Source organism: Ylistrum balloti, unplaced genomic scaffold (assembly GCF_031769215.1).
Source record: "Ylistrum balloti isolate Yb309-2 unplaced genomic scaffold, AGI_CSIRO_Ybal_v1 Utg370502, whole genome shotgun sequence".
NCBI classification, from domain to species: Eukaryota; Metazoa; Mollusca; class Bivalvia; order Pectinida; family Pectinidae; genus Ylistrum; species Ylistrum balloti.
This window is the reverse complement of record NW_026782325.1, coordinates 88,022-105,072: the sequence shown is the minus strand read 5'-3', so window position 1 is coordinate 105,072 and position 17,051 is coordinate 88,022. Positions and strand designations below refer to the sequence as shown.

The following is a 17,051-nucleotide window of genomic DNA, read 5'->3' as shown; positions in this document are numbered from 1 at the left end:
TGACAATACCCAGGTTTGTATGACCTTTTAGGTGTCTGTATATATAGAGATAGGTGTCTGTATATATAGAGATACTGTCAATGAGAATTATATTAACATTAATTGATTTCCCAATAAATTTTACAACAAGGCAGATTATACACTTGCCATTTATATACATGCATACGTGTATTTAATATAAGATTTGTATGAAACATATGAAAATAAAATATTTTTATAAAAAAAAAATAGATCTGTTATCTTCATTTCCTTTTCAACAGAAAGATATCAGTGAAAGAATGCTGTTTCATTACATCTGTAAATGATATTTTCTTTTGAAATTCTACTTGTAGAGAAAAGCAAAATTTTGACTAAATTTGTTGTGGCTACTCATTGTGTTGTAAAAACAGGTGTGGTCTTCTTGTGAAGAGGGATACAAAGACATAGGGCCAATAAGGGCAATCTTTGAAATCCTTTCGCAGACAAAATGATATCTTGAGTATCCTTTATACCAGGGCAGTCACCGGGTACTCGGCACATCGGTTGATTTTTCATCGGGAACTCCAGTACTCTTTCACCACTTAAAAACTGGAAGGACTTTGAATGACCCTGGTTGTTAATGGGACTTATAAGTGAAAACATTTTCCTAACTTGGGGATTCTTTCCCTAGTTGAGATATTCAGCTCTCAGTTTTTATGCTATGCACTAGAAATTCCTATATACCACTGTGTAGAAGTAAAAGTAAAGTGTATAATTTCTAATGCAATGAATTCAAAAATGTTTTTATTATCCCAGTATAACAAGATATTGACCTTAAAACTATATTCAAATTTCATGCATTGGTCTTTTGAACTGCTTTTTATACATGATCTGTCTATCAGAGTTTCCCAAAAACTACATCTCCTGAACTATTAACATTTTGCCTTCAGTACTGTTATAAGCTTTATCTGATATCCAAGGTGACTGTTGGAGACAATATTTATTTCAACATTTGAAATTGATTACTGCTTATTCTTCAGATATATTGAAAGAATTTTGAATTTTCGGAACTTAAGGACCATGTTCAATATGTGTTCTATATGTGCATGCCAAATTTTGAGCTGCATCAGATATGTCAGGTGGTCACTAGCAGCCATTTTGGATTTCACCAACACATACTGTCCTCAGTATTATTTTTTTCATATTTGTTTTGACAAAGCAACGATCTAAAATTCCAGACCAGTAATTGGTACTTATAACTGAAAAAGTCTTAAAAACACAAACAATATGTATTAGAAAACGTATATATCTTTATTATATTATTCCTGAAATGAATATAAATGTTAGAAAAATATATAGATAACATGTATATGTATCTGCTGTAGCTATTTTTTTATTATCTTTTTTTCCCTCTTTAATTACAAAACAAATCCCAATAACATACAGGAAAAACAAAAATGGTAAATGATGGAGTATTATTTGTTTGGACTGGATTAATTAGTTATCAAAATTTATTTTTGTAATTCATGTAAAGTGGTGAAAGATTCTGTGATTATTTTCATTTGATGGTGTTTTACACAACTAAAGTTCTGTCTCGTACTACATTACCTAAACAGAGTTTCTTCATGTTCTGACATGTAATAATCTGTTAACATTATACAACCAAATTATTAATCAGATGAGAAGTAACAAACTGGGAATTTTTCTTTATACATTTGATCTCCGAAGCAACTCTCCATTGTTCAAATAATTAAAAAACTTTGGTCATTTAATCAGAGAGAAGTAAATATTTTTACAAATCTGAAAAACAAAGTATTGAAAATAACTTTAAAGCGATACAAAAGATATTTCAAGTTTCTTTGGGTATTTCATAGTAGATTCATTTATATCATTATATCTTTGTAGTAACTGGTAGATTCATAAATGATACAGTCTTTCTGAGTAACTGATAAATGTATTGAATTCAACCTAAAAAGCCAACTGTTCACTTTAAAAAAAAAAAGACAAACAGGAAATACTTTTTTTATAAAATCATAAATTTCAATCATACTTCGTACAGTAAAAGAAGCCAAAATATTGAATGTTGAATAGGTACGGGTAATTCAATTACAAAGTTGGGATGCTTGTGAGTGAATGGTTGTGCTCATTAGGTCAAATATTGTAAATATGATAACTCCTTTGTAATAACCAACAGGTGGTTTATTATGTTCAATGTAAATGTATATTAATTTACAAAAATAACATCATAATAGACCTCGTGAAAAAACCTTCAATTTCTCTGTACTAAAAATCATTAGAATATTAAATATAAAACAACAACAGTATGTATGTCGTTTTCAGCTCAGATCAATCTTTTTCCTTCAGGTAGTGTCGGCCAATCCTATTCTAATCTCATTATATTCATCCTATACTCTCTTTGCATATTTAACAAAAAATAAAACAATATATTATCATACATTCTATATTCATCACTCAGTAGATAAAACGAAATCATCTAAAAAAAATTAAACTGGAAATTAGACATTAACGAAATACAGAAATATCTCAAACTTTTTAGTACAGCCTATGGTTTTAAGTTTAATGTATTTCAGTGAAATTATGAGAAATAAGAGTTTGATTGAATTACATCCAAACTTTCACAATATTTGTTATAAAATAATGAGTTATTTTACTAGTCAGATCAAGATATATCCTGCCAGTTCATGCTGCCTTAACATTAGGTATATCAATTCATACCATGCCTCTCCAATATCTGCAGAAACACACCAAGCAAAGGAGAGTCCTTTTAAACATACTGGACCCATGTTTATCAGTAAATTTCCATGATCCAAGTCGTTGAAATTTCTAGAGCTAAAGTATTCTGATTTTATGAAAACCTGTCCTTAAATTTCGCTCCAGATCTTGAGTTTTCCGAACAAACAGTTTCAGAAACAAGGATCAGCCATTGTACTAAAAAGGTTTCTAAAGTTATGGGTTACTTTACCTGAAATGTAACTTAGGGTATGTGACTGACATATTTAAAGGTTACTTTAAAATGGATTCCCCCCCCCCCCCCATCAAACTATTCTTATTTATAATGGCAATATATATGTGTATATATGCTGTCTTCCACTGAACTGTCAGTGATTCTAAAAAAAAGAAGTATATCTGACCTAATATTATTGAAGCCTACGACTTACAGTCAGATTTAGCAGACTTACAATTGTTCCTATAGCATCTCATTCAAAATGTTTTAGCATGGTACTGTGGTATGTTCCCCCTGAATAAGTAAATATATTGCTTCAAGTTTTCTCTGTGTAAAAGTGGAATGCTATCATCAGTTCTGAATGTAACGATAAGTCACTGGGTTCTTGGTCTTGCTGGTTCAAATCACGTATCTGTGTAAAAAGCCTTGATTGTTTTATCATACATCTTCACAACAATTGGTCGCCTCAGCTTGAGAGTGGGGCCTACAAAATACAAGTGAATATTTAGTTAGTTTAAGAAATGCTTTAACATGTACTTGTTTAGATATTTTATATACTCCAAAATCGCCAATATGCTTCCAGTATAAAGGTTCATTAAAGTTTAGTAATTCTGAAAGCACATGCAACAGATCTTAATTTTTCCTGAACTTTGAAACTACGTGAGGAGCTTACCTAATTCTCCACCAGGAATTGAGAAATCTCGTGGTAATATTGACCATTTCTGGACCTTGGATGCACGGGAAACAGCACGGTCATTGGCTTTATCGATGCCAGCTTGTATGGCTTTGAAAATATCAGGGTTTTTTCGTTCCAAGAACTCTGTTACGGTAGTATAATTACATCCATGGAATTGACACCAGTCTCGTGCCTCAGCGGTCAGCTGATCTGTGGGTTCTCCAGTGTCAATATCTACCTCAACCTGATGAGAAAGTTATTGAGAATTAAGTTTTCAAAATCTATCTGCATTAGATTGATTTCACCATAACATCTATTTCCAAGTATTGATTATACAAATGTTCAACTATCATTTATTTGGGTCAAACCTTGGCAGTTATTTGCTCCTAGAAATTAATCTTTCAACTTATGAATAGCAAGACAATTTGGTAGATTTCAGTCCCCATCTAACACAGTACCTCACCAAGGTAAACCCATACTGCAAGTGTGAAGATCCAATGACTGATAGTATAGGAGATAGACCCCAGACAAATTTTCTCCTTTAATGTAGATCAAAGGTCAAAATGTAGGTCAGGTAAGTATTTCATGTAATAAATGTTTAAGGTAAAAATGTAGTTCAGAGTGACCTACTTTTGATACATGACTTGACAAGATAGTGGAAGGACGGATGAACGGACACAATTCAAACTATTGTGAAACAGAACATCACTTAATTTCTAATCTATTCTGCTCAAAATTTAATATCATAATGATTGAATATTTAAGAAAACATTTGTGATAGACTGTATGACTCCCAAAATAAACAATTTTAGTTCTTTAAACATAATCGAGACCATGAGCGAGTTACTAAAGTTGGGCTGTTCCATCTAATGAGATCAAATATGCTATGTTTCCAAATAATAACGAACAGGAATTTACAATCGCTGCCATTTCTCCTTTTGATGATGCGTGCCAAGCTTTATATTGTTCAATAAGTCCTTGACAAAATGGTTCATGTATGAGGATACAGACCAAAAAGAAAGTAAATCATAACAGAGAAATTTGTCCTATTACAAGGACTTACTTTCAACGTGATCAACATGCTGAGGAATTTCATTTTATCGCCAATCAACATGCAATTGGAAACGACAGGAAGCTCCTCTTTTACATTGTCTTCCACTGGAACTGGAGCTATATTCTCCCCACCTGCTGTGATCAGTAATTCTGAAAAAAGTATAATTAAAGTTCAAAATATTACAAGATTGTGATGAGTAAATCTGGAGACAGTCATTATAAAGTGTCTGTCTCTCAAACTTCTAATTAATGATGGAAATTGTCCATATCAGAACAAGATAACATATTGGAAATGTATTTAAAACATGTTTAGCTTTATCTAACAACTATTCCAATGCATTAGTGTAATAAAAACCAGTAAAAATAAAATTAAGTGTACATTTCTCTACTCCTGGGTATACAACCCTCACAGAGAGGATTCAATTTTGCATACTCCATCTTTTTCATAAATTTTGCAATATTGAAACAAGTGCTCCTTCTGTTGCCTCCACTTTATCTGGACATTTCGGTTTCTGTGGAAAGTTTGACAACTTTATCCTAGAAGTTTCACAACAGCTTTGATTCATTTCCGATAAAACCCTTGATGATGTGCTACCTTTTATTCTGCCAGTGATGAACAGGAAACCGTTCTCATCTTTTTTGCCAATGTCTCCAGAGTGAAGCCAGCCGTCATCATCAACAGCTTCTTTTGTCTTCTCTTCATTATTTAGGTAGCCCATAAATACATTACGACCCCACATGCATACCTACAGGTGAAAAAAATCACAGGTAAAGTAATTTATATCACAATAATTTATGTCACACTTAATGTGACCCCGACAAGGACAAATAGTAGGGTGGAAATAGAAAAGTCATCTTTAATAAATCCACCACATGTATTCATCTGGTTATTCTATATATTGCCAGATCTGTATCATTCATATTGACTATAAATGCCATACAAAGACAGTCTAATGGCTAGACATTGTAAACCTCAAGTTTTTTCAATTTTCACCGCTTTATGATGATTAGAAAAATTATTTCTGACCATGTGATCCATCTGACATCTATGCTGCTAGCCAACAGTTACAATCTACCTACTTTTCTTGGGCATAGGCAGATCATAACCCTTGGTAGGGGAAGTCATTTATCAAATTGAACAGCTGTTTTCAAGATTTCAGGATTCTTTCAATGTCTGCATGTTATCTAATGGTAATGTGAGGATTGCAGGTAAACAATCTTGACAAATACCATGTTTGGTGATTCAAAAGTTGGCATCTTTAGAAAATGTTAAATTGTTGGTGGTCAAGCCTTATATAAACTTAAAACTAAGCGAAACCATAAATGATTATGGGGGTTATATTTTTAGTGACTTGGTGGGTATTGTTAATCAATGAAATCAGAGGCTCACAAAATAATAAACAGCTGAAAATCGACATGAATTTTAAAATTTATGAATTTGGTGAGTAAGATAGCTCCATGAAATTTAGAGCCGATGAAAACGCGTGTTTTTATAAAACCACGATAATTGGAGCCTGTCAAATATACAAAACTTTACAGCACCTTTACAAAATGGTATCTGCATGGCTCAAAATAGAAACTATAAAACCTTGCAAATTACAACTGTCCAACTCCTGAGAATAAATATATGTCCTACCTCTCCACTTCCATCCTTCTCTGGAGTTTCTGCATCAGCTAACTTCAATGTGACACCAGAAATCTCGTACCCAACACTTCCGGTTCTGAAGTTTTCCACTCTCTCTGAAGTGTGTGGACCTGGAAAATACAACATAAACTCTATATATTGAAATTCAATCTCATATTGTTTCAAAGTAAAAAGACTGATGTCACTTTCTAATTTATATTGTAAATGTACACATTTTCTTTTAGTCCCAAAAGTATTGCTATAAAATTTTTGCTGTAATTGTCCTTTTATTAATATAGCAAATATTATATATGTACTAACCCATCATTGCATAAATTTAACAAAAAGTGATAGATGCACTGAAACTTGTGATAAATTTCTGAAATCATTACCTTCTGCAGATACATAATATAGTTTTTCAGAAGAGCTGACTGTTAAACATCTCCATTTTTGTGCTGATTTTATAAGTATGACACAGAGAAATATCCTAACTTTCTGTGGGAATTGTGGGGTCAGACTAGACGGATTTCAGAATACAATTGGCAGCTAGGATTAAAACAAGATCGAACAGTGAAATGGTAAAAGAAATTAATAATAGAAAAATAAGATATACTCCCCATTTCCATATGTTGTAAACACTTTGTCTTTTCCTCTGACCTTTAACCTATTAGCCTCCCATACTGATCATCAAATCATACTTACGCGTCAGCAAAATCTGAATTTATCCTGAAGAGAAACAAAGTATGTCACAAAGTAAGATTTCTACGTAATTTACCTGCACTTTCGCTCATGCCATAGACAGACAGGATGTTGATATTGAAAGAGTAAAAATATTCCAAGGTCTCCTTGGTGATAGGAGCAGCTCCAGTGACATGTAGGTGACAGCGGTCCAGACCAAGGCTCTTTTTTACCTTGTTAAACACTAAGGCCTGGGCAATACTCCACCCACGGGGTTTGGATTGGCTGGAGAGCAAAAAATAATTTTCATGTAAAATTCAAATTTTGTATTCCTATTCTGATGTTTTGTTATTTCACGAATGTCAAGTTTGAACCAAATACTCTATTCATGTACTACACTCTGTAAATTTATTCAATAGATTATTGACATTTAATTTCCTTTTTCACCATAGTGCAAATTTGCAGATTAAGATGAAAGAACTTGATGAACATGTTTTTGTATATATATAGTTACTATGATAATATTTAAACTATTTTCAAAGCTATTTTTTTTGTCCTTATTGTCTCATTGTATGCATATGATAATTATAATAATATCCTAAGTATTTTCAGGGCTATCTTTTCTGTCCTTACTGTCTCATTGAAGCATAGATTCCTTTTCTTCCCAATTTCTTGGCCTTGATACCAATAGTCTTTTTAACTCCACTAACTGATCTAGCTGCTTCTTGCATCTTCTCGGCAAATTTCTCCCAGACTCTTGGGACCCCGAGGAACATGGTGGGACGACACTCCACTAGTGTATTCTTCAATGTCCCCTATTACCAATGTAAAATGTGTTACTCAATACTATATCCTTACCCACAGGTACAGTAATACACATTTAGGCTGTGACAAACATGCATTTCCCAGTTTCTTCAATATCACTAAAAGTAACATGCCTGTTTTTTCATTAAAGGGAAATAAATATGGAATGTTTCTCCATAAAATAGAAATATCAGCTTTATCTATTTTTACAATAATTGCTGAACAACTAAGCTAACAGCTATTATAAATAAATCTTGTTGGCCTGGATTGAAGGACACAAGGGGTCTTATTGTAGGTGGAAACAGGGGTACCTGGGAAAAACCCATAAGGTTGAGCAGGTGACCCTATATCTTTTCACATTCGTTTTGAGAATCACACCCTGGACATCTAGGTGATAGGCAAATATGTTACCACCGCACCACCGACCACTCATACGTTTCTCAATATCCAAGAACAAAAGTGAATCCAAATGAAGATCTGTTAAATTCCAAAAATACATGTAGGCTACTTGAATGTACAAATAAATGAATTAAAACCATGATCACTTAAAACAACACTGTTCCAAAGTTTCATTATTCACTGTACCTTCAAAGCATCTGGCTGTGCAAAATACACTGTGGCACCAGTGTAGTAGGGCACATGGATATCCATTATCATCCCTGCACTGTGGCTCAGGGGCAGATAACTGACAACCACTTCCTCTCCCATTCTAAGGTTGTAAACAGACATTCCTGATGCACACAAGAAAGTGAGCTATAAAAGAAATAAAACCTTTAGAAAAGTTAAACAAATTTAAGGAACACAATGTACAATTTTACTTTAAAATGATCAAAGGAATGTTGGGCACTCATCTAATGAAGTATTTTTGTTCATTTGTTTTATTTTTTTCACCTTCATAACATTCCATTTAAATGTATGATTTCCTTGAAGCTTTCATTAGGTAACGCAATGGTTAAGATAATCAGTGAACATAACTCAACAATTTTACAGCAGTAACACATGCTTGCCTACAATGATACCATTCGAAGTAAGTTGATACAGTAATGATCAGATCTCTGATTAAACATCCCAAATGGAATATAATTTGATTCTCCAATTCTCTATATGGCAATACACATACATATAATATCAATAGTAGTGTATGTACTTTATTGTCATTCAAATCTATTTTTCAGAGAAATAATCATATAATTAATTGTCTATGGCCTGATACTTACATTATCATGACTCTGCATGACGCCTTTAGGGTTTCCTGTTGTCCCTGACTGTAAAATAAAATGATACAATGTATTTTTTCTGTCTCCCCCTGACTGTTTATTTATAAATTATACAAAGAAAGTTTCCTGTTGTCATTTGGCTGTTTATTTATAAATTATACAAAGGAACCTTCTTGTAGTTCTTGATTGTTTAAACAAAACAAATGGATGTGATATAACAAATTTTGAAAAGAACAAACTGAAAGAGTAAGCAGTTTTATTCTTGACAAATTTCATATCTAGTGAATAAAAAGGGACATAACTCTTCAGCACCTAACATATAGGTACAACTCTTATGTAGAAAGTAGCCTCACCCAGGACAAACTTCTGAAGAAAGACTGATTGAAGAACAACATACACTCTTCAATAATGTTGCAAAGATATTTAGGAAAAAACTACAGAAAAAAAAACAATGTTCGTGATCAAGAATACAAAATTCTCACTTACTGTATACACAAGTGTACAACAATAGTTTGGGGCCAGGTTCTTGAGACGGTCGTTGACAACTGAGTTCGGCATATCTTTGGATAAGTTCATAAACTCATCCCACTGAAAAACAAAAATAAAAGATATAAACTATTGAATATAATCCAATTTGGAAATGATTTTCTGCCTTTTTTTTTCTGCAAAAATTAACACAGTGTGAAGTGTTTGTGTTTTATTGCCATAGGCAGCTTTGTAAAACAGGAATTTCCCGAAAATAATTGGTATTACCCTTCAATTTTACAATGTTTTTCTAGCAAAGGGATAAGAGTATAAAAATTGGTAAGACTGGAATGTTTCATTCCTCTGCTGTTTTGTGTAGAACTTGATGTTATGATACTCTGTGGCAAAAACATGAATCAAATCTGTCAAAAGGTCCTCAAAGTTTGACATAAATTCGGAATGAGACATGATGCAATGTGATGTGACATGATAGGATGCAACAGGATGCGACAGGATGGACTGTCAATAGTCCCTTTCCCCAGCCAACCACTTCCATTGTATATTTAGTGTGTATATGTTATCCATGCGGACGGCCACCTCCCCTGTATACTTACTGTGTATATGCTATCCATGAGGACGGCCACCTCCCCTGTATACTTACTGTGTATATGCTATCCATGAGGACGGCCACCTCCCCTGTATACTTACTGTGTATATGTTATCCATGCGGACGGCCATCTCCCCTGTTTATTACTGTGTATATGTTATCCATGTGGACGGCCACCTCCCCTGTATACTTACTGTGTATATGCTATCCATGAGGACGGCCACCTCCCCTGTATACTTACTGTGTATATGTTATCCATGTGGACGGCCACCTCCCCTGTATACTTACTGTGTATATGCTATCCTTGCGGATGGCCACCTCCCCTGTATACTTACTGTGTATATGTTATCCATACAGACAGCCACCTCCCCTGTATACTTACTGTGTATATGTTATCCATGCTGAAAGGCCATCTCCCATGTATACTGACTTTGTATATGTTATCCATGTGTACGGCCACCTCCCCTGTATACTTATTGTGTATATGTTATCCATACAGACAGCCACCTCCCCTGTATACTTACTGTGTATATGTTATCCATGCGGATGGCCACCTCCCCTGTATACTTACTGTGTATATGTTATCCTTGCGGATGGCCACCTCCCCTGTATACTTACTGTGTATATTATCCATGCTGAAGGCCACCTCCCCTGTATACTTACTGTGTATATGTTATCCATGTGTACGGCCACCTCCCCTGTATACTTACTGTGTATATGTTATCCATGCGGATGGCCACCTCCCCTGTATACTTACTGTGTATATGTTATCCATGCGGATGGCCACCTCCCCTGTATATTTACTGTGTATATGTTATCCTTGCGGATGGCCACCTCCATTGTATACTTACTGTGTATATGTTATCCATGCTGAAGGCCACCTCCCCTGTATACTTACTGTGTATATGTTATCCATGTGTACGGCCACCTCCCCTGTATACTTACTGTGTATATGTTATCCATGTGGATGGCCACCTCCCCTGTATACTTACTGTGTATATGTTATCCATACAGACAGCCACCTCCCCTGTATACTTACTGTGTATATGTTATCCATGCTGAAAGGCCATCTCCCATGTATACTGACTTTGTATATGTTATCCATGTGTACGGCCACCTCCCCTGTATACTTATTGTGTATATGTTATCCATACAGACAGCCACCTCCCCTGTATACTTACTGTGTATATGTTATCCTTGCGGATGGCCACCTCCCCTGTATACTTACTGTGTATATGTTATCCATGCTGAAAGGCCATCTCCCATGTATACTGACTTTGTATATGTTATCCATGCCACCTCCCCTGTGTATATGTTATCTACAGACAGCCACCTCCCCTGTATATATGTTTCCATGCTGTGGCCACCTCCCCTGTATATGTGTGAAATATGTGTATATGTTATCCATGTGTACGGCCATCCATGTGTATATGTTATCCATGAAATGGCCACCTCCCCTGTATACTTACTGTGTATATGTTATCCATGCGGATGGCCACCTCCCCTGTATACTTACTGTGTATATGTTATCCTTGCGGATGGCCACCTCCCCTGTATACTTACTGTGTATATGTTATCCATGCGGATGGCCACCTCCCCTGTATACTGTGTATATGTTATCCATTACTGTGTATATGTTATCCATGCTGAAACCACCTCCCCTGTATACCTCCCCTGTATACTTATTACTGTGTATATGTTATCCATGCTGAAAGGCCATCTCCCATGGCCACCATACAGACAGCCACCTCCCCTGTATACTCCCCTGTATACTTACTGTGTATAAAGGCCATGTTATACTGACTTTGTATATGTTATCCATGTGTATCCACCTCCCCTGTATACTTATTGTGTATATGTTATCCATACAGAGTATGGCCACCTCCCCTGTATGTACTGTTATCCTACTGTGTATATGTTATCCATGCGGATGGCCACCTCCCCTGTATACTTACTGGTATGGCCACCTCCATTGTATACTTACTGTGTATATGTTATCCATGCTGAAGGCCACCTACTGTGTATATGTTATCCATGCTCCCCTGATATACTTTTGGCCACCTCCCCTGTATACTTACTGTGTATATGTTATCCATGCTGAAAGGCCATCTCCCCTGGCCACCTCCCCTGTATACTTACTGTGTATATGTTATCCATACAGAAAGCCACCTCCCCTGTATACTTACTGTGTATATTTATCCTAGGATGGCCACCTCCCCTGTATACTTACTGTGTATAGGCTGGAATACTGACTTTGATATAAATCCCACTTAACATACTTACTGCCACAATCTTATACTTACTGTGTATATGTTATCCATGCAGTTGTGCCATTGACCCACCTCGCTTTACACCTGTAAAACATTGACCACCATGCATTATGATGTTAACAGGATATGTTACTTTGGCCAACCCTGATTTCTATATGTTATCCATGTGGATGGCTTCAATAAATCCCCTGTATTTTATTTTACTATGTACTGACAAATGCTACTCTGCTGTGTTTGTAGTATAAATCCCTGTACCTAATCCACTGTAAATGAAAAAGAAACGCTTCTTCAAGAAAACACCAAACTCCAGTCATAAGGATTTACTGAAAGATCTCTTTATGTGTACATCGGAAATCATTAACAAGAAATTAATCAGGAAAATTAACAAACCTCACTTACCCAGCATATATGCTTGCCATGTAGGAAATGTGCCACTCTGGAGCATTAAACCCAAGGATTCCAACCCCATGGAAAGGCTGCAGACCAAGCTGTGTAACACAATCAACAGATGATGATGAGGAACCTTCTTTATCATAAAAGAATTAAGAGAATAATTTTTTTTATGAAATCATTTTTATGAATCTGTCACTTTGCAGTCATGGGTCTTTGAACAACTTTATCCAAATTTCATTAAATCTCTCATGTTATTGAGATCATGAGTATGATGAAAGCATCAGGGGATTTGGGAGATGGAGGTGAGTTGGAAGGGGAGATAAGTTTGGTTGAGAGGTGATTTAACTTTGGTTGAGAAGGAGAATACTTAGACAGGGAAGGGAGATTTCATTCAAGATAGTGTTACTTAAGTGGGGGAAATAATTTTGGCTTGGAGGAGAGATAATGTTCATTAAGGTGATAACATTGCTTGGGAGAGGGAGATAACTTTGGCTGGGATGGGAGACAATATTGATTTAACTAGGAGGGGAGATGATAATGAGTGAGAGGGGAGATAATTTGATAGTAAATTGTACTTTGATGAATGATTTAGCTGCCCGCTGCACATCTAGGTAATACTGTTGGTATGTCCACTTCTTCCACTGACCTCCTCGCTTTACACCTGTAAAACATTGACCACTATGCATTATGTTAACAGGATAGATGTTGACTTTAACGCAAACAGAAAAAAATATCTTCCATTTCTATTCATATTTAATGACAATAACTAGTATATTTTATTTTACTATGTGGATTTTTGTTTTAATAAATTAGAAAATGTTAGTATTTCTAAGAGAGGAATGCCAATATAGCCATGTACAACAAGTTTCAAAGGACAAATTGGAAGTGATCTTAGCCTCAACCTTGAGTGACTTACTCCTGATATAACACGAAGTGATCGTAGCTTCAACCTTGAGTGACTTACTCCTGATATAACAGGAAGTGATCTTAGCCTCAACCTTGAGTGACTTACTCCTGATATAACAGGAAGTGATCGTAGCTTCAACCTTGAGTGACTTACTCCTGATATAACAGGAAGTGATCGTAGCTTCAACCTTGAGTGACTTACTCCTGATATAACAGGAAGTGATCTTAGCCTCAACCTTGAGTGACTTACTCCTGATATAACAGGAAGTGATCGTAGCTTCAACCTTGAGTGACTTACTCCTGATATAACAGGAAGTGATCGTAGCTTCAACCTTGAGTGACTTACTCTTGATATAACAGGAAGTGATCTTAGCCTCAACCTTGAGTGACTTACTCCTGATATAACAGGAAGTGATCTTAGCCTCAACCTTGAGTGACTTACTCCTGATATAACAGGAAGTGATCTTAGCCTCAACCTTGAGTGACTTACTCCTGATATAACACGAAGTGACCTTAGCCTCAACCTTGAGTGACTTACTCCTGATATAACAGGAAGTGATCTTAGCCTCAACCTTGAGTGACTTACTCCTGATATAACAGGAAGTGATCGTAGCTTCAACCTTGAGTGACTTACTCCTGATATAACAGGAAGTGATCTTAGCCTCAACCTTGAGTGACTTACTCCTGATATAACAGGAAGTGATCTTAGCCTCAACCTTGAGTGACTTACTCCTGATATAACAGGAAGTGATCTTAGCCTCAACCTTGAGTGACTTACTCCTGATATAACAGGAAGTGATCTTAGCCTCAACCTTGAGTGACTTACTCCTGATATAACACGAAGTGATCTTAGCCTCAACCTTGAGTGACTTACTCCTGATATAACAGGAAGTGATCTTAGCCTCAACCTTGAGTGACTTACTCCTGATATAACAGGAAGTGATCTTAGCCTCAACCTTGAGTGACTTACTCCTGATATAACAGGAAGTGATCTTAGCCTCAACCTTGAGTGACTTACTCCTGATATAACAGGAAGTGATCTTAGCCTCAACCTTGAGTGACTTACTCCTGATAAAACAGGAAGTGATCTTAGTCTCAACCTCGTTTTAGTTGTATATAAAGGAAGATTCTACTATTTCAAATTTTGATTATTTCCCCAACTTAAGGCCATACCCTTTTTTAACCCTTTAGGTTGTACACCAGAATACATACCAAGGGCGATGTTATTAGGCATTTTCTGGACAGTCCGTTCAAAGGCTGTTGGGACTGTTACTGGTGGCGAATCTTCACCTTTCCCAGCCCCCATCCTTAGTTTTATAGGTTCAGCTCTGTTTGATGTCCATAACTTTTTGGCAGGAACTGGGGTATCACGTCCTGAACATTAAATTTGTTGGAACAAAACAGCGTGAAAAATCCTCAAATCAGTTCAGTGCTAGTGAGCATATTTAAGACTGTTCAATTCAAAACTTGATCCTCTTAAACAGGTTTACAATAGATTTTCAAGCCCAGATATGTACAACTCAAACTTTTGATATAAAAAAACCCCAAACTCCTGTTATAATGCTTTGTAATTACACATTAAGTCATATATATTAGATTTGAAGTTATTTTTTTAAATTTGAAAGAAAAATAAACTAGCTTAATTATCAAGCCTGAAATTATCATCTACCAGGTATGTAAAGTTGATGACACATATCCCTGATGAATGTATTCAGTTACAAATTAAGCAATATCTTTAAGTTTTGGATACTCCTAACAGAACAAATTATTGCATTCTCCCTTCATGGTCAATTACTGATAAATCAACATTTATATAGACAGTACCAGTATATGTCTTCAACTGAGAAAATCTGAAAAAAATTTTAAGCACACATTACAAAATAAGTCAGCTGACATTAGTGTCAATTACTCACCTCGATTAGATGTGCCATTCTGTGAAGGGCCTGTCTTTACAGGTAGCTCTTCCTCCTGGGGCCTTTACAATGCACAAATATACAAAATTGTGATCAATTTTACAATCAAAAAATCAATTAATAAGTGGAGGGAATAATTTAGATTTTTATTAACCTTCTTCTTAGTAGCTAAGACCGTGAATTGTACAAGAGATGTATAACTACTGCATGTAAGAATACGTATAGATACACATGAACATGCACCAGCTAATTAAAAACCTGACAGAGAATGCTGTTTATTGGATTTTCTCCCAGTAAATATGCAAATTCCCCTTTTATAGAACGTTTTCATTAGCATTCAAATTTTTTTTTTTCTCTCTTTCTTTTTTGGTGGGATAGGTGTTGCTCTACAGGCACTTTTAGAAAGCTGCTTACCATCTTACTGCTGACTAAACATATTCATGGTTGCAGTACAGTTATGTGAACTTACAGAAGAAAACCTTGAATCAACTAAATTAATGTTTTATTCCATGAGCACTTCATAAAAATTCAATACCTTCATCAAAATTCATTAAACCAAAAATTTAAATATAAATTAAGTTACACAAAGAAATGTCATAATTTCAATGTTCTTTCAGTCATAATGATAATGAAAAAACACAAGAAAGAAAAAACATCATCTAACTGTCTGTCTTACCCTTTGTAAAGAGAAGAAATCTCCATCTTCTGGAGAATTTTAACTCGTCTTCAAAATATCAGTTTCTGAAAAACACAAAAGAAATATACTTTCATCACAATTCTTAACTTTCTGATCAGTTTGTTGTCAAATTAACGGACTTGTATTTGTACTCAATTTATATGTGTATACATTAGTATGTCCATTCAAAGATGCCCGGGGGAACAGTTCACAATTCACAGTTACTTGTAATCGGTGAGCTTCCACTTTAAGAGAGTCAGATATCATCAACAGTATTGTTGATTCTTTTCAATGAAAACTTCTGTTTTTGTCAAACCTCTATACATACTCATAAAAAGCAGAATACCCACTTAATACAAGAGACAAAAAGGGCCTGTATCAATGACAAAAATATTGAAACAATCAGACTAAAAAAAAAAAATAAATGTTTTGAAAACATTCATATCTTCCATTACCTTTTTGCACACAGAAAACATCCTTCATCTAACATTTATTTTCAAAGCATGAATAGGAGAAGGATAAACAGAATTTGGTATCAAGTCATTCCCTATATGAGCCCAGATCCCTCATGGAAGCAACACTTGTATGTTACATATCAGCAAATGACCTGAGAAGTGTGGGTTGATTCCCACCAGGGTCTGTTTGTGTTGTCGAGATCACGCACCATCACGTAACCTCTTGGTTATATTGCTTATCATGGGCCTCTTGCATGATGTTCAAAGACATAGATACCAGATTCTACTACGAGAGAATTACCCTAAGAATGACCCTTAATAGCTGGCTATTCACAGGACAAAACACCCACCAAATGAGACATGATACAAAATGTGGTGATCTTACCGATGG

At 35.3% G+C, this 17,051-nt stretch overlaps 1 pseudogene; it reads right to left on the bottom strand.

Moving 5' to 3' along the window:
- Positions 1–3,285: 3,285 nt before the first annotated feature.
- LOC132555497 (long-chain-fatty-acid--CoA ligase ACSBG2-like) lies at positions 3,286–16,231 on the bottom strand (annotated as a pseudogene).
- Positions 16,232–17,051: the final 820 nt, after the last annotated feature.